General features: G+C 36.9%; 1 protein-coding gene across 2 annotated transcripts in view; it reads right to left on the reverse strand.

The window, feature by feature from the left end:
- The window catches only part of KANTR (KANTR integral membrane protein), a 68,896-nt gene that overhangs the window by 46,851 nt on the left and 2,119 nt on the right, over positions 1–19,926 (reverse strand). The window lies entirely within an intron of this gene.

Below are 19,926 nucleotides of genomic sequence, written 5' to 3' on the forward strand. Positions count from 1 at the left end.
GAAACAGTTAATACAAAAGAGTTCAATTGGATTTGAAATCTAATCACATTATCACAAGAAATTTTTAAAAATATATTTGTCAGTGAAACAAAAGCTGTTAGATATCATTTCACTTGTTAAACATTTTTAAACAACTTAAAAGTTGGTTTTAAATACTTTACCACTTAACTGTACAAAAAAAGATTTTTATTGATGGTGACTGTTAAGAATTTGAAGAACACTTCATTAAAAAGTCTTGATCAGGGTTTGTGTGTAGCCATTTCAAGCATAAAACTTGATATAAAATAAACATGTTAAGGAAGCAAATTTCAAGTTTTTAATTAAAAATTTTGAAAATATTTAAAGTTTAATATTCACTTAATATTAAAAATGAAAACACTAGACCAAGGTGGTTTCACAGGAGAATTCTACCAAACAGATCATTCCAACAACATCTTCCAGAATATTGTAAATGAGGGAACACTGACTCGTTCTATGATGCAAGCAGGATTTGATGCCGAAAGCAAATAAAAACAGCCTGAGAAAGGAAAATCAAAGGCTGATTTAACTCATAAACACAGATACAGAAATCCTAAACAAAATATTAACAAACTGAATCTAGTATCATATAAAAAGGAAAAGATCATGACCAAGTTGTATTTACACCAGAAATGCAAATGTAGTCTAACACGCAGAAAATCTATAAATGCCATTTATCACATCATCAGATTATTGGAGGGAAAAAATATAATCATCCTAAGAAACAGAAAATGTATTGAATAAAGAATACAATACCCTTTCATGATTTAAAAACAATAACAAAAACTTCTTATCATAGATGAACAGTATGGAATTTGTTTAATCTGATAAAACCTGTAGGAATCTACAGCAAATATCATTCTTACTATGGAAAAGTTAGTGGTGTTTCCTCTAAAATATCCAACAAGTCAAGGAAGCCCATGGCCATATTTTCTATTTGCCATTGTACTGGCAGTCCTGGGCATCTTAGTAACACAAAAAAAATAAAAGTATGAAGATTGGAAAGGAAAAAACAAAACTGTCATTAGTAATAGCTGATATGGCAGTCAACATAGAAAACACAAAAGAATATATAGACATCTCAAAAGGAAGCAGGGCTCTTTGAGAAATGGTCAATTCTGGGGTTGGGGCAGGAAGATAAAAGATAAGTAGAAAGTATTTTGTAGAGCTGGCAAATAAGGAAGTACTTAAAAACAAAAGGATGGGGGCCATGTCAAAGGGACACAGAAACCAAACTAAAAGAGCCTCCAGTGGCTAAAGCTGGAACAATCTGAGCCACAGGACAAATAACAGTATTGGATTTATAACTCAAATTATTAAACAAATATATATCAGTTCATACTGATATAAGCAAGCAACTGAATAAATAAATGAGCAAACAAATAAAGGAGAAGAAATAAATCTTCTTACAGAAGAATTTCAGATACTATATGTAATTACACACTCTTCCAGAGGTGGAGCTTAATTTATTCCCTTCTTGATGGTGAGCTAATTTCTTTCAAAGAAAAGAGAGTGAAAAGGGAAAAAAATAGCAACTTTATAGTGGAGAAATCTGGCAAACACTACCTTAACTATGTGGTGAAAGTCAACATCATCAGGGATGTCATAGGGATATCACATACTCCTGATATGATGTGATGGAAATGACACTTCAACTCTGTGGTATTCTTTCCAAGACCAACCCCAATCTAATTATGGGATAAATTGAGGGACATTCTATAGTATATCTCAAAACTGTTAAGGTCATAAAAAAACAAGGAGACTAAGAAACTATCATAGACCAGAAGACACAAAAGAGACATGACAACTTAAATGCATTGTGGTATTTGGAATTGGATCCTAGAACAGAAAAAGGACAACAGTGGGAAGACTCAGATGTCTATATAAAGTCAGAAGTTTAGTTAATAGTCATATACCAATGTTGTTTTCTTAGTTTTGATAAACATATCATGGTGAAGAGTATACAGGAACTCTCCATACTGTCTCTTTATTTACTTTTCTATAAATAAAATTCTTCTAAAATTAAAAGTTTGCTTAAAGGTAATGAAAGTTTAGCAAGATGAATGGCTATAATAACAATATAAAAAATCAACTTCATTTCTATACACCTGCAAAAGAGATAAAACATATTAAATAACACGATCTCATTTATAGCAGCAGATTAGAAATAGATTTATAAACAGACCTCATCTATAAAAGTCATAAATAACAAGGAAAAAAGTAATACAAAATATGCAAAACCCTATATAGAAAATTATAAAGCTCTACCAAAAGACATTCAACAATTTATTTAAAATGAAAGGATATATCATGTGTAGAGCTAGGAAGAGTCACCGTGATAAACACAGCAATTTTCTTCAAACTGATCTATAGATTTACTCCGATTCCAATGTTTTTGTAGAACATGACAAGCTCATTCTGAAATGTGTTTGAAATAACAAAGGGCCAAGAATATATAATACTACTAAAGAAAAACAGGATGGGAAAATTTTGCTCCATTAAATACCAAGACTCTTTATGAAGCTAAATAATTAAAGGTAGTGTAGTACTGATTCAGGGGCAAAAAGTCGGCCAATATCAGAGATCCCAGAAACAGACCTACACAAATGTGAAATTTTGATGCATGACAGAAGTGGCACTTCAGATCATAACGCTATCCATGGGGACAATAACACAACTGGCTTTCTGCCCTATGACTCGTACCACACAAAAATCGATTCCAGTTAGATTGAGGACTTAAAAGTGAAAGGTAAACCTTTAATTTTTTATTAAAAGAAAATAAAGAATATGACCACAGGTTAGGGAAGACAACACACAAAAAGAACTGGCTACAAAGAAAAAAATGAACTGTTTAACTCACTTAAAATTAGGAATTTCTGCTCATGCAGAGACACCATAAAGAAAAAAAAAGACCACAAACTGAGAGAAGATATTCAAAACATGTAACTGACAAATGATGAGTAGTATCCATGGAATTCTCCAGGCCAGAATACTGGAGTGGGTAGCCTTTCCCTTCTCCAGGGGATCTTCCCAACCCAGGGATTGAACCCAGGTCTCCTACATTGCAGGCAGATTCTTTACCAGCTGAGCCACAAGGGAAGCCCAAGAACACTGGAGTGGGTTGCCTATCCCTTCTCCAGAGGATCTTCCCAACCCACGAAATGAACCGGGATGTCCTGCATTGCAGGCAGATTCTTTACCAGCTGAGCTATGAGGGAAGCCAAATAACTAAAATTTTTCTGTAATTCAATAAAAAATATAAAAATATCAATTTTTAAAATGGGCAAAAGATATGAACAGTTGTTGCACAGAAGAAGAAACATGCATGACCAAAAAACATGAAAAGGTGCTCTACCACATTAGTAATTTGAAAAATGCTAATTATGTCCACAAAGACTCACTATAAAGACAAAAATTTAAAAGTGGGACAATATCAAGTATTGATAGGGTGTGTGTGAATGAATGGGACCTCTTATAAATTGCTGACAAGGTGTGTAAATTGGTAATAACAGTTTAAAATACATTTTGGCATAATCTTGTCAAGATGAATGTTTATATGTCTTATTAACCAGAAATTCCATACATAGGTATATAACTTGAAAAAGTGAGTGTGTAAGTGTACCAGGAGACATGTACAAGAATGTTCATACTAGCACTTTCTATAAGAGCAAAAGCTAGAAATGATCCAAATGTCCCTCAATATGTAAATGGATGAATAGCTTGTTTTGGGGTCAATGAAATACAGCATTGAGAATGAACAAGTTACAGATAAATGCAAAACAGGTAAATCTTGGAATCACAATAGTGAGTGAAAAAAGTAAGTCACAGAAGACCACATATAGTATGATACTAGTTTTTAATGGATCTCACAACCAAGCCAAATAAACAACATATTGGTTACACATCTCCAAAAATATGAATAAAAAATAAAAAAGAGGGAGATGGGAGGGAGGTTCAAAAGGAAGGGGATATATGTATACCTATGGCTGATTCATGTTGAGGTTTGACAGAAAACAAAATTCTGTAAAACAATTATCCTTCAATAAAAAAATAAATTAAAAAAAATAAAGAGCAAGGGAATGTTAAATACAGGACTTAGGAGGATGGTAATTTCTGGCAGGGGGTGGGAAATGGGACAGAAAATGACACAGGGATAAATGCTATCATTAATGTTGCTCCTGGGTGGGGTTGGAGTTCCTGGGCTTTCATTATTGTTGTTATCTTTATAATTCATGTATATAATATATATATTCTTTTATTATATGTCTAAGATATTTTATAAGAACAAACATAGAATGGGAAAAGAGTAGGAAAAAATGAGTAGGAACAATGATTCCTCTTTTGACGAGTTTTGTTGTTAGAGAAATAGAAAAATAAATTCATATTTACAAGGGTATGTGGGACAAAGAGAGTTTTAAAATTTTTAATGATGGGAGCAACAGGAGATCAATGGAATGGCAGTGAGGACTTTGATAAGCCAGCTATCCCTCTTAAACAATGAAAATATGGGCAAACCAATTTAAATCAAACAGTTCAAAACTCTAGCAATTAACAAGGGCATAAATGAAGTGAAAATAATTGATCCAAGAGAAACAACTAAATCATGGCAAGACAGCAGGTTCTGTGTAATATTTTTTTGTGTGTGACACTTTAACTTGTGACTATTCCTATGCCCCCTCCCTCCCCAGCTAAGTGGTTCAATAGCCAAAAGCTGAATAAATTTCAGAAAACATAAGACGCCTTGGGCAGGAATTTAAAAGGAAATCGTGGAGAATGAGACAACTATAGAGAACTTTGAAAAGCTCTGACATATTCCAGGGAATCTAAAGAACTGTCCACAAGAAAGAGCCGGGAAAGGAGAGGGCCAAAGTCATGACTTCTGGCTGACTGTGAGGCTCTGTGTAAACAGAAAATGAGAACTCAGACTACCCTGCAATCTGGCTGAAATCTGAAGGCATGCCTTCTCACACAGATCTCCTTGGCAGAGGGTGGAAGACATATAGACAAGACATTTAAGGAAATCTGACCAATCACTGGCTGACCACCAAATTATACTTACCAGGTGTGACCCCTAGGAGTCCAGGTTTAAAACTAAAAACAATAATAATTTTAAAAAGCTAGCAGAGAACTCAGAGGCCACTTAATGCAGGGAATATACAATGCATAGAATTAGTCAAGAAAAGTTGCCAAATGAATGACAACAAGAAAAATAACAACAACCACACAACACATGTGCGCACATGCATACACACACACACAAACCAGAACAATAAACCTTGAGGGTGGAAGAGTTTGATTCTACAATTTTTAGAGTAAAATATCTAAAATGTCCAATTTTTGACAAGAAATTAGGAGACATACAAAGAAACAGTAAAGTATGTTACATATACAGGGAAAAATGCAGGCAAAAGAACATGTCCCTGAGGGGTCCAATGTTTGGGACTAAATAGACAAAGACTTTAAATATACTATTATAAATACTTTTTGAAGAACTAAAGGAAACCATATCTAAAGAAGGAAAGTGTGAGAAGAATGTCTCACCAAATAGGAATATCAATAAAGAAATAGAAATCATTTAAGAAATCAAATAGAAGATCTGGAGTTGAGGAGCTTTCCTGGTGACTTCAGTGTAAAGAATCTTCCTGCCAATTCATGAGACACAGTTCGATCCCTGGTCCGGGAAGATCCCACATGCCACATGACACCTGGGCCCATTTGCCACAACTGCTGAGCCTGTGCTCTAGAGCCCAGGAGCCACAACTACTGAAGCCCCGTGCACTAGAGCCAGTGCTCTGAAACAAGAAAAACCACTGCAATGAGAAGCCCGTGTACTGCAACTAGAGAAAGGAAAGAGTAGCCCCCACTTGCTGCTAGAGAACACCACACACAGCAATGAAGACCCAGCACAGCCAAAAAAAAAAAAATACATAAATAAAAAATTTTAAAGAAAAAAGAAAGTCTGGAGTTGAAAGCTATAGTAACTGAAGTAAAAATTTCACTTAGAGGGGCTCAACAATACATTGAGCTGGCAGAAGAGGGAAAGGATAAATGATAGGTCAAATAAAGATTATCCATTTTTGAAAAGCAGAAAGAAAAAAGAATGGAAAAAAAGAAAGAATCTCACACACCTGTGGGACACCATCAAGTGTACCAGCATAAACACAATGGGAGTCTTGGAAGAAAAGGAGGATGAGAAAAGGGCCAAAACATCACAAATTTGAAAGATATCAATCTATATGTTCAAGAAGCTCAAGTAGAATAAACTTGAAGAGATCCACACTTAGACACATATAGAAACTGATGAAAGTTGAAGACAAGAGAATCTTGAATGTAGCAAGAGAAAAATGACTCAATGCATATAAGGGTTCCCCAATAAGATTAATAGCAACAATGGAGGCCAGAAGACAGTGTAATGACATCTTCAAAATGCTGAAAGAAACAGATGGAGAATTCTTTATCTAGCTAAACTGTCCATCAAATATGAAAAAAAGTTAAACAAAAACTGAAAGATTTTGTTACTAGTAGACTTATCCTACAAGAAACACTAATTTAAAGCTGAAATGAAAGGACACTGAATGTTAACTTGAAGGTAACTACACAGTTATTATGACAGACAGTATTTTTGTTTGTACCACTTTTATTTTCCTATCTGTTTTAAAAGACAACTACAAAAGACAAAGACAACTACACAGACAAATAATAATAAAACTGTGTTGGCAGGCTTATAGTGTATAAAGAGGTAATTTGTACCATAATGATACTATGAAGGAAGGAAGAGGAAACAGAGGTATACTGGAGCAAAGTTTTTACATACTATTGAAATTAAGTTAGAATTAACCCAAAGTAAATTGTTTCAAGTTAAGACCACCTCATGCGTCGAGCTGACTCACTGGAAAAGAGTCTGATGCTAGGAAGGATTGGGGGTGGGAGGAGACGGGGACGACAGAGAATGAGATGGCTGGATAGCATCACCGACTCGATGGACATGAGTTTGAGTGAACTCCGGGAGTTGGTGATGGACAGGGAGGCCTGGCGTGCTGTGATTCATGGGGTTGCAAAGAGTCGGACATGACTGAGTGACTGAACTGAACTGAACTGAAGATGTAATCCTCAGGGCAACAACTAAGAACTTAACTGAAAAATAAATAGTTAACACGGAAATTAAAAATTTATAATAGAAAATATCTACTAGATACATAAGAAGAGAGGAATTGAAGAACAAAGGAACAGAAAAGACATAAGACATACACAAAGCAAGTATCAATCCTTCACAAACTCTTCTAAAAAACAGGAGGAAACACTTCCCAATTCATTTGATACAACCTGTAGTATTCTGAAACCAAAATCAAGCAAAAACAAGAAAATTACAGACCAATATCCCTTATGAATACAGATGTAAAAATCCTCAACCAAACACTAGTAAACCAAGTTCAGTTACATATAAAAAGTGTTACACAACATGACCAATTAGGATTTATTTCAGGAATGCAAAGTTAGTTTACTACCTGAAAATTAATTAATGTAATGTACCATATTAGTAGAACAAACATAAACTCCACAGGAACATCTCAGTAGATGCAGAAAAGCATTTGACAAAATCCAACATCCATTTGGATCATTTACAGAATGATCTCTGTTCATTTCCAAGGGAAACCATTCAATATCACGGTAATCCAAATCTACGCCCTGACCAGTAATGCTGAAGAAGCTGAAGTTGAACGGTTCTATGAAGACCTACAAGACCTTCTAGAACTAACACCCAAAAAAGATGCCCTTTTCATTATAGGGGGGGGACTGGAATGCAAAAGTAGGAAGTCAAGAAACACCTGGAGTAACAGGCATATTTGGCCTTGGAGTACAAAATGAAGCAGGGCAAAAGCTAATAGAGTTTTGCCAAAAGAACGCACTGGTCATAGCAAACACCCTCTTCCAACAACACAAGAGAAGACTCTACACATGGACATCACCAGATGGTCAACAGTGAAATCAGATTGATTATATTCTTTGCAGCCAGAGATGGAGAAAGTCTATACAGTCAGCAAAAACAAGACTGAGAGCCAACTGTGGCTCAGATCATGAACTCCTTATTGCCAAATTCAGACTTAAATTGAAGAAAGTGGGGAAAACCACTAGACCATCCAGGTATGACCTAAATCAAATCCCTTATGATTATACAGTGGAAGTGACAAATACACTTAAGGGACTAGATCTGATAGACAGAGTGCCTGATGAACTATGGACGGAGGTTCATGACATTGTACAGGAGACAAGGATCAAGATCATCCCCAGGAAAAAGGAATGCAAAAAGCAAAATGGCTGTCTGAGGAAGCCTTACAAATAGCTGTGAAAAGAAGAGAAGTGAAAAGCAAAGGAGAAAGGAAAGATATACCCATTGGAATGCAGAGTTCCAAAGAATAGCAAGGAGAGAGAAGAAAGCCTTCCTCAGCGATCAATGCAAAGAAATAGAGGAAAACAATAGAATGGGAAAGACTAGAGATCTCTTCAAGAAAATGAGAGATACCAACGGAACATTTCATGCAAAGATGGGCTCAGTAAAGGACAGAAATGGTATGGACCTAACAGAAGCAGACGATATTAAGAAGAAGTGGCAAAAATACACAGAAGAACTGTACAAAAAAGATCTTCATGACCTAGTTAATTACGATGGTGTGATCACTCACCTAGAGCCAGACATCCTGGAGTGTGAAGTCAAGTGGGCCTTAGAAAGCATCACTACAAACAAAGCTAGTGGAGGTGATGGAATTCCAGTTGAGCTATTTCAAATCCTAAAAGATGATGCTGTGAAAGTGCTGCACTCAATATGGCAGCAAATTTGGAAAACTCAGCAGTGTCCACAGGACTGGAAAAGGTCAGTTTTCATTCCAATCCCAAAGAAGTGAAAGTGAAAGTCGCTCAGTCGTGCCCAACTCTTTGCAACCCCTTGGATTGTATAGTCCACGGCATTCTCCAGGCCAGAATACTGGAGTGGGCAGCCTTTCCCTTCTCCAGGGTATCTTCCCAACCCAGGGATCGAACCCAGGTCTCCCACATTGCAGGTGGATTCTTTACCAGCTGACCCACCAGGGAAGACCAATCCCAAAGAAAGGCAATGCCAAAGAAAGCTCAAACTACCACACAATTGCACTCATCTCACACGCTAGTAAAGTCACGCTCAAAATTCTCCAAGCCAGGCTTCAGCAATACGTGAACTATAAATTTCCAGATGTTCAAGCTGGTTTTAGAAAAGGCAGAGGAATCAGAGATTAAATTGCCAACATCCGATGGATCATGGAAAAAGCAAGAGTTCCAGAAAAACATCTATTGCTGCTTTTTTAACTATGCCAAAGCCTTTGACTGTCTGGATCACAATAAACTGTGTAAAATTCTGAAAGAAATGGGAATACCAGACCACCTGACCTGCCTCTTGAGAAACCTGTATGCAGGTCAGGAAGCAACAGTTAGAATTGGACATGGAACAACAGACTGGTTCCAAATATAAAAAGGAGTATGTCAAGGCTGTATATTGTCACCCTGCTAATTTAACTTATATGCAGAGTACATCATGAGACACACTGGGATGGATGAAGCACAAGCTGGAATCAAGATTGCAGGGAGAAATATCAATAATCTCAGATATGCAGATGACATCACCCATATGGCAGAAAGTGAAGAATAATTAAAGAGCCTCTTGATGAAAGTGAAAGAGGAGAGTGAAAAAGTTGGCTTAAAGCTCAACATTCAGAAAACTGAATGTTGAAAAAAATCATGGCATCCGGTCCCATCACTTCATGGAAAACAGATGGGGAAACAGTGGAAACAGTGAGAGACTTTATTTTGGGGGGCTCCAAATCACTGCAGATGGTGATTGCGGCCATGAAATTAAAAGACACTTACTCCTTGGAAGGAAAGTTATGACCAACCTAGATAGCATATTAAAAAGCAGAAAGACTTTGCCAACAAAGGTCCATCTAGTCAAGGCTATGGTTTTTCCCGTGGTCATGTATGGATGTGAGAGTTGGACTGTGAAGAAAGCTGAGTGCCAAAGAATTGGTGCTTTTGAACTGTGGGGTTGGAGCTGACTCTTGAGAGTCCCTTGGACTGCAAGGAGATCCAACCAGTCCATTCTAAAGGAGATCAGTCCTGAGTGTTCATTGGAAGGACTGATGCTAAAGCTGAAACTGCAATACTTTGGCCACCTGATGCGAAGAGCTGACTCATTTGAAAAGATCCTGATTCTGGGAAAGATTGAGAGCAGGAGGAGAAGGGGGACAACAGAGGATGAGATGGTTGGATGGCATCACCGACTCGATGGACATGGGTTTGGGTAAACTCCGGGAGTTGGTGATGGACAGGGAGGCCTGGCATGCTGCGGTTCATGGGGTCGCAAAGAGTTGGACACAAGTGAGCAACTGAACTGAACTGAACATCCATTTGTGGCAAAAACACTCAGGGAACTAGGAGTAGAAGAGAATTTCCTCAACTGCTAACAACATACTTATTGGAGAAAGACTCAATATTGTCCCCCTAAGATCAGGAATAAGATAAGGATGTCTGCTCTTGTTGTTTCTAGTCAATACTATAACTCTAGCCAGGGTAATTGGTCAAGAAAAAATAAATACAAGGTAACCAGATGGGAAAATAAAAGTAAAACTACCTCTATTTGTAGATGACATGATCTTATACACAGAAACTCCTAAGGAATCCAGTAAAAAAAAAAAACTATTTGAACTAATAAACAAGTTCAGAAATGTGATCAACTAGAAATCAATAAACAAATCAATTGTGTTTTACACACTAGCACTAAACAATCATCAAGTGAAAGGAAGAAAACAACCCCATTTATAATAGTAGCAAAAAGAATAAAATATCTAGGATAAGTTTAACAAAATAAGTGCAAGACTTGTACACTGAAAATACAAAACACTTTTGCAAGAAAGAAGGTATAGATTGGATGACTTATTATTGTTAAATGGCAATACTTCCCCAATTAATATACAGATTTAAGACAATATTGATAAAAATTTTAGCTGATTCTCTGTATGAATCGAAAAGATGATTCTAAAATTCATATGGAAATGCAAAGGACTTAGCCAAAACAATCTTGAAAAAGAACAAAGTTGGAAGACTCCCATTTCCTGATTTAAAAATTGACTACATAGCTAATTTAATCAAAACAGTGTGGTCTGGCATAGTGACAAACATGTAATTCAATGGAACAGAATTGAGAGTTCAAAAATTAACCTTTACATTTATGATTTATGGTCAACTGAATTTTCCCAAGGTCGTCAAGACAATTCAATGAGGGAAAGAATACTCTTTTCAACAACAGGTGCTGGGACTACTAGATATCCACAAATAGAAGAATGAAATTTGGACTCCTACCTCACAGCAAGCACAAAAATTAATTCAAAATAGATCACTGGCTTAAATTTAAGAGCTAAAACCATGCAATTCCTAGAAGAAAACGAAGTAATAAATCTTTGTGACCTTGGTTTATGGAATGATTTCTTGTATATGACACAAAAAGCTCAAGTAAGAAAAGAAAAAAACAGATAAATTGAACTTCAGCAAAATTAAAAGCTTTTTTGAATCAAAGGACACCACCAAGAAAGTGAAAAAATAGCCCACAGAATGGGAGGAAAGATTTGCAATTCATATATCTGACAAGAGACATATTTAAAATATATAAAGAATTCTTACAATCCAACAATAAAAAGATAAATAGTCTAATTTTAAAAGGGCTAATGATTTACGTAGACATTTCTCCAAAAACGATGTACAAATAGCCAATAAACACACAAGATGTTCAACAGTATTAATTATTAGGGAAATGCAAATAAAAACCACAATGAGACACCACTTCATACTCATTAGGATGGCTATAATAAAAAAGACAGGCAATAAAATAAAAAGTGTTGGTGAGGATAGGAAGAAATTGGAACCCTTAAACATTGCTGATTGAATGTAAAATGGTGCAGTCTCCCCCTTTTCCTATTTTATTGCCATGCCTCAAGGCATGTGGGATCTTAGTTTCTTGACCAGGGACAGAACTCATGCCCTTTCAGTGGAATAACTGTGTTTTGGCTGCTGGACTGTCAGGGAAGTCTAGTGCAGCCACTTTTGTGAACAGTTTGACAGTTCCTCAAAAAGTTAAACACAGAGTTGCCATATGACCAAGCAGTCCCACTCCTAGGTATCTACCCAAGAGAAAAGAAAACATATTCTAAGTGAAAGAAGCCACTCATAAGGGCCAATATGATCCAACTGTATGATCCCATTTATATGAGATGTCTGCTGCTGCTGCTGCTAAGTCGCTTCAGTCATGTCTGACTCTGTGCGACCCCATAGACAGCACCCCACTAGGCTCCTCTGTCCCTAGGATTCTCCAGGCAAGAATACTGGAGTGGGCATATGAGATGTCTAGATGAGACAAATCAATAGAAACAAAGTAGATTAGTGGCTGCCTAGGGTTGGGGGGGGAGCGGGAGTCGTGGGGAGTAACTGCTAATGAGTATGAAGCTTCTTTTTGGAGGGAATAAAAATGTTGTAAAATTGATTGTGGTGATGGCTGCACAATGCTGTGAATATACTAAAGACCACCAAATTGTACCCTTTAAAAGGGTGAGTTTTATGGTATGTGAAATATATCTCAATAAAGCTGTAACAAAGAAACAATAACAATTGTTGTAGCAGCTGTAACAATAACAGCTGTAACAATGGAAATAACAGGATGTCTGTGGCTGCTGCTGCTGCTAAGTCGCTTCAGTCGTGTCCGACTGTGTGTGACCCCGTAGATGGCAGCCCACCAGGCTCCCCCGTCCCTGGGATTCTCCAGGCAAGAACACTGGAGTGGGTTGCCATTTCCTTCTCCAATGTGTGAAAGTGAAAAGTGAAAGTGAAGTCGCTCAGTCGTGTCCGACTCTTAGGGACCCCTTGGACTGCAGCCTACCAGGCTCCTCCGTCTATGGGATTTTCCAGGCAAGAGTACTGGAGTGGTGTGCCATTGTCTTCTCCTGTCTGTGTGCTAATGGGAATAATCTTGTAGAGAGGGGGAAATTGAGGCAGGAGAGAGGGAGAAATTGCTGAAGCAATATCCTCATGTAGGTAAGAGGATAGGATCCAGTGCCAAAGTGGAAGAACAGGATTTTGATGACAGTATGGACAATTTTTCCATAATAACAAAAAACAAGGCAGAGTATGTGAGTACAGATGTTGTTTGGTAGTTGGCTGTAGTAATGGGAATCTGTGGAGGTTTTCTTCTGATGGTTTAAAATTTTCAATCAAGTGGGTAGCCTGAGCCTAGAATGGGAGAGGAGGTGTTGGAGATTTGAGGAGAGAAGGCATGAAATAGTCATCTAGAAGGGTAGGGTAGGACAGTGAATGGTCTAGGGAAGTACAGTGGAGCTGGCAGAGTTGGATTTAAGCAGGGCTGGTGTTTTGCCTGATAAGTATGCTATAGTGACAGAGGGCAAGGGAAGTGAGGATGTATTCAAGGGAATGGTTATTTTGATGGACCACAGAATCTAAGCTGATTAAAGGAAGGACATGGGAACCTGGAGAAAGGAAAGGGTAGTGAAAACGTTCAATCCCAGTGGCATTGAAAGACTTTTGGAATTGGGGTGCTGGAAGGAGTGAGTTAGAGGGATAATTACTGGTTGGAGAACAGGATGCCTGAAGCAGATTATGGAGGTGATGCAGTCACAGGTAGCTGATAAGACGGGGAAGACTATCAGGGTGCATGCCTGAGGTGTGGCTGAAGGCAAGAATACCATAGAAAAACAGACTACAGAACTGAAAGACAAGAACATTGGAATGGTCATCTATGAGGATATTAAAATCACCAAGAAGCAGGACTGGAGTAGTGTTACAGAGAGTGACAGTGAGCTGGTAGCTAAATTTTTCTAGGAATGGGGCATGAGGCATGAGGCAGGTACGTGTGTATGTCTGTACCTGACTATAACAGACAGATAGGTGATGGTATAGTCTAATGACCTGAGATTTAAAACAAAGTGGTTGATACTCATATAATCTTAATGTAACTCACCATAAATTACTCATTAATTACAAAGGAAAAAAAGAGTACAATGGAGAAAGCTGCAGACATCAATTAAAGTCAATGTGAACAAAAACAGTATTGATAAACTGACATCACGTGCCTCCTGATATAAAGCACTGAAGGCACATCTCTTCTGTGTAATCCTTGCCAAAATTATGTAATTTAACTATAATCACAAGGAAATATCAGACAAACCCAAATTTTATAAAATCACTGCCTAGGACTCCTCAAAAGTATCAAAGGCATGAAAGACCAAGAAAGACTAAAGAACTGTACCAGATTAAAAGTGTCTAAGGAGAGAGTACCATTCAAGATGGTGAAGTAGAAGGATGTGTGCTCATTTTCTCCTGAGAGCACCAAAATCACAACTAGTTGTTGAACAAACATCGATAGGAGGAGGCTTGTTGTTGTTTAGTCAATCACTAAGTCACATCCTACTCTCTGTGACTCCATAGACTGTAGCCTGCCAGGCTCCTCTGTCCATGGGATTTCCCAGGCAAAAATACTAGAGTGGGTTGCCATTTACTTCTCCAGGGGATCTTCTTGACCCAGGGATTGAACTTGGGTCTCCTACATTGCAGGCAGATTCTTTACCACTGAGCCATCAGGGAAACCCAAGAAGGACTCTGGAACACACCAAAAAAGTTACCCCATTTCCAAAGACAAAGGAGAAGCTGCAACAAGACAGTAGGAGGGGTGCAATCATGATAAAATCAAAGCCCACATTTATTGAGTGGGCAACCCACAAACTGGAGAAAAATAATACCAAAGATGTTCTCCCACTGTTGTGAAGGTTTTGAGCCCCAGGTCAGACTTCCCGGCCTGGGGAGCCAGCAGAGGAACTAGGAATCTCCAGGGAATCTGACTTTGAAGGCCAGCAGGATTTGATTATAGGACTTCCACAGGACTGGGAGAAACAGAGACTCCACTCTTAGAGGGCACAAACAAAATCTTGTGTGTACCAGGACCCACAGGAAAAAAAGCAGTGACCCCACAGGAAACTGAACCAGACCTACCTGCTCATGTGGGAGGGTCTCCTGCAGAGGCATGGGTCAGCAGTGGCTCATCACAGAGATGCGGGCACTGGCAGCAGCAGTCCTGCTCCTTGGCCTAGGCCCATGGAGACTGTAGACTCCAGGGCTGGGTTACCTCAAGCCAAACAACTAACAGGGAGGAAGCGCAGCCCTACCCATCAGTAGACAATTGGATTAAAGTTTTAGTGAGCATGGCCCTACTCACCAGAGCAAGATTCAGGTTTTCCCATTGCCAGTTCCTCCCACCAGGAAGCTTATATGAGCCTCTTAGCTTTATCCACCAGAAGGAAGACAGAAGAAGCAAGAACTATAATCCCACAGCTGCTGGAACAAAAACCAACCACATCATAGAAAGTTAATCAGGATGAAAAAGCAGCAATTTATGTCAAAGGGATGAGATAAAACCCCAGAAAAACTAACTCAATAGGTGATAGGCACCTTCCAGAAAAAGAATTCAGAATAATGATGGAAAAGATGCAAGAAATGTTTACCAAAGATCTACAGGAAATAAAGAACAAATAAACAGAGATGAATAATACACGAGAAGGAATCAATAGCAGAATAACTGAGGCAGAAGAATGGATAAATGACCTGGAGGACAAAATACTGGAAGTCACGGCCGCAGAACACAATCTAGAAAAAAGAATGAAAAGAAATGAAGACAGCCTAAGAGATCTCCAGGACAACATTAAATGCACCAACATTCTCATTATAGGGGTCCAGAAGGAGAAGAAAGAAAGGATCTGGGAAAATATTTGAAGAGATAATAGCTGAAAATGTCCCTAACATGGGAAAGGAAATAGTCAACCAAGCCCAGGAAGCACAGAGTCCCAAGCAGGATAAACCCAAGGAGGAAAACACTGAGACACATAGTAATCAAACTGACAAAAAGCAAAGACAAAGATAAAATTTTAAAAGCAACAAGGGAAAAAGAATAAATAACATAAAAGGGAACTCCCATAAGGTTATCAGCTGATTTCTCAACAGAAACTCTACCAGCCAGAATGGAATGGCATGATATATTTAAAGTGATAAAAGGGAAGAAACTACAACCAAGAACACTCTACCTGCAAGACTCTTGTTAAGATTTAATGGAGAAATTAGCTTTCTTTCCAGATAAGTAAAAGTTAAGAGAATCCAGCACCACCAAACCAGCTTTACAACACATGCTAAAGGAACTTCTCTAGGCAGGAAACACAAGAGAAGGAAAAGACCTACAAAAAATAAACTCAAAACAATTATGAAAATGGTAATAGGATCATACATATCAACAATTTCCTTAAATGTAAATGGATTAAATGCACCAAACAAACAAAAAAAGAAGAACAGAATAAATGCACCAAACAAAAGACACAGGCTGGCTGGGTGGATAAAAACACATGTGCACATATGCACTTTCACTTACCACATCCTTCTACTTAATTCCCCAAATTGTATGCGATTATTTTATATTGTTAGGTTAATCATGTTCCCATTACGGCTAGCAATTGTAATTATCTTTTATTTTTTGTTCATTGATTGTGAAAACTGATAAACATCTTTTACTATTGTGATTATATAACTATTACTCATTTAAAACCATTGTATCATATGTAACTATTATTCATTCAAAACCATTGTATCATGATTGGTCAACAGAAAATGATAGAATTCTATATCATAAAACTACCATTTAATAAAAAAAAACCTGCAATCAATTTTTAAAATCCAAATGCATATCAGAATTATCTTGGAATTGTATGAAAAACACAAGTGCTGAGGTTTTGCTTTTTTCTCCAAAGCTTAACTCCAGATGTGTTTCTAATAAGCAGACATGTTGGACTATATTATGATCTTTTACTTTTATCTAGCTTATTTCACTTTTTCTATTTCATATCCAGTGTTTACATTTCATTTAGTTTGTTTTTCCAGTTTCTCAGTCTCGTTTTTTGTTGTTCTTTTTCAAGTCTTTATCAAGTGTAAAAAAGCTTTTGTATACATATATAGTATGTATAATACAATATAGTATGTATAATATATATATTTTAGAAAACTTACAACTTTTTGCATAGCCAAAAAAATCATGACATTTTGATTCCACTTGTTTGACTACGTATGAATAGAATGCTAGATTTCTAATTTATATTCACTCAAAACTTTGATATTGTTCCATTTATTCTGGCATCTAGTATTACTGCTAAAAGTCTAGAAAGCTTATTACCTTAGTGATTTTTTTTAAAAAAAGTTGCATGAGGCTTGAAATTTCTAATCCAATTCTGAGAATATAAAGAAATAATATGCTGTAAAAAAAATCCAGTAAATTAACATATGACACAGTATTATAAAGTGTAGATTTTGTTCAAATTTCACAAAATTTTATGTTAGTGTCCATTATCTGTTTTCATACCTTAGCCAAGATTCTATATAGTATTTAGCTGCATTGAGCAGCTTCAGCTGCATGCAACAAGTTCTCATAAATTCTCTTTTCATTTTTATTGTTATATTTTCTAATTTTTCTTGTTATGGCTTACTAGATACACTCATAATTTAAAAGCAGACATCTAATTTCCAAATACATGTTTTTTTAAAGTATCTTTGATATTAATTTCTCATTTAAATGCTTTCTTCTCTGCAATCACCCTGTTTTTTCAGTGTTTTAACTTTACTGAGGCTTTCAATGGCTAAGTCAAAGGTGTCTCTTGGTAAATGTCACATTGCACTTGAAAATATGTGGGCTATTTTTGAGTATCTTTTGATATTGATTTCTAACATAATTTCACAGTGATAAGAGAACAGATTCTGCATGATTTCAATACTTTCAGACCATGAAGTTTTTGCACTTTGTTTTCTGTCCCTGGATATGTTCTAGTATCACTCAGTTGGTAAAGAATCTGCCTGCAATGCAGGAGACCCAGGTTCGATCCCTGGGTTGATATGTTCCAGTGTCTCCTGGTTTATAGTCTATGAGAACTTGAATAGAATTTGTATCCTGCTATTGTGTGAAAATTGTATAAATCTTTATGTTGAATAGGTTCATAGTACTTTTCAGGTCTACTATATCCTTATACTTTTCTGTTTATTCATTCCATTAATTTTTGAGAGTTTGATATTGAAACCCCAACTAAAAATCTTAATTTATCTACTTAAAAAAGTAATTGTACTTACTATATAGTGGAACTATATGTAAATTTGCTCTGTGTTTTTCAAGTCTCCTCTAAATGTGTTATCATATTTTCATAATTTAAAAAAGAAAAAAAGTACATAGTGATGTATTATTACAGATAACCTAAATAAGTACATGTTTAATTGAAGAAATAATTGCATTGACACATGCTAATTTCTCATTGTTAAATATAATAATAAAAATTTTCATGTATTCTCATGGATTAACTATATTCATAGAAATGTATAATATATATGTTGGGCTTTTCTTCTCTACAGGTTTGTAAACTGAAATTAAAAAAAATAATGTATAGTTGATTTACAATATTGTGTTAGTTTCAGATGTATAGCATAGGGATTAGGTTTTCTGTTTTTGTTTTATGGATTTTTTTTTTGCAAATTATATTCCACTATAGGTTATGACAAGATATTATTGGGTATAATCCCATGTTATACAATAAATTTTTGTTGCTTATCTAAAAAAAAAGTGCCTAAGGCGATATGACAGCTAAACACAATGTGGAATCTTGAATCTGATCTTAGAGTAGAAAAATTATAGTAGTGGAAAAAATGATGAAATTCAAATAGGTTCTATATTTTCATTAAGAATATCGTACCATTGGTCATTTAATTTCTTAACATTTGGGGAATCTAAGTGAAGGATATATGGGGATTCTTTGTATTGTTTTTATAACTTTTAAAAAGTCTGAAATTATTTTAAAAAAGTGAAGTGAAATGAAGTCGCTCAGTCGTGTCCGACTCTTCGCGACCCCATGGACTGTAGCCTACTAGGTTCCTCCGTCTGTGGGATTCTCCAGGCAAGAGTACTGGAATGGGTTGCCATCTCCTTCTCCAGGAGATCTTCCCAACCCAGGGATTGAACCCGGGTCTCCCGCATTGCAGGCAGATGCTTTACCATCTGAGCCACCAGGGAAGCTCTTTTTAAAAAAAGCAGCTTTTAATTCTAAAAAAAAAAGAATGCTTAAGGAGGAGGGAGAGAAAATGTCTGGGAAGGACATATAGAGTGAGGACACCTACTCTCATGTCTTAATCTCCTGGCAGGAGGGGTATGAGGGGGCTGCTGGGGGAGCAGATTGCTCAGGGAAAATCCAGATTTCTATTCAAGTAGTTGTTCTCAGTGAAGGATTGAACAGACAGGCAAGGGGTGTTTTGGGAGCATTTTTGACTGTTACAATAATTGGAGATTACTTGTGACATTCAGTGGGCACTGACCAGGGATGCTCAGCATTCTGCAGTGCACAAGACAGCTCCACACGGCTAACAATCATAATGCATCCCATACAACTTTAGAATGTTCCATCAGACAATCACATAGGTGAAAAACCTGTTCCTTTATTCATTCATTTAATAAACATTTATTGAGAGAGACTACTATGTCCAAGGATTGTTTCAGGTAATAGGGATACATCAGGACACAAAACAAACAAACGATGTCTGCCCTTCTGGAGTTTACAATTGAGTGGGAGAGTCAGACAATAAACAACAAACATAATAAAGATGTAAATTATGTTATGTAAGAGGGTGAGAAGCACTATTGAAAAAACAGAGCAGGGTATGTGCTAGGGGAGTGCTACAATTTTAAATATGAAGGTCAGTGTAGGCCTTATTGAGAAAGTGACATCTGAGTAGAGGCCTGAAGGAGGTGAGGGCATGAGC

The sequence above is a fragment of the Moschus berezovskii genome, chromosome X (assembly GCF_049115385.1).
Source record: "Moschus berezovskii isolate FMDL1 chromosome X, NW_MosBer_1.0, whole genome shotgun sequence".
NCBI classification, from domain to species: domain Eukaryota; kingdom Metazoa; phylum Chordata; class Mammalia; order Artiodactyla; family Moschidae; genus Moschus; species Moschus berezovskii.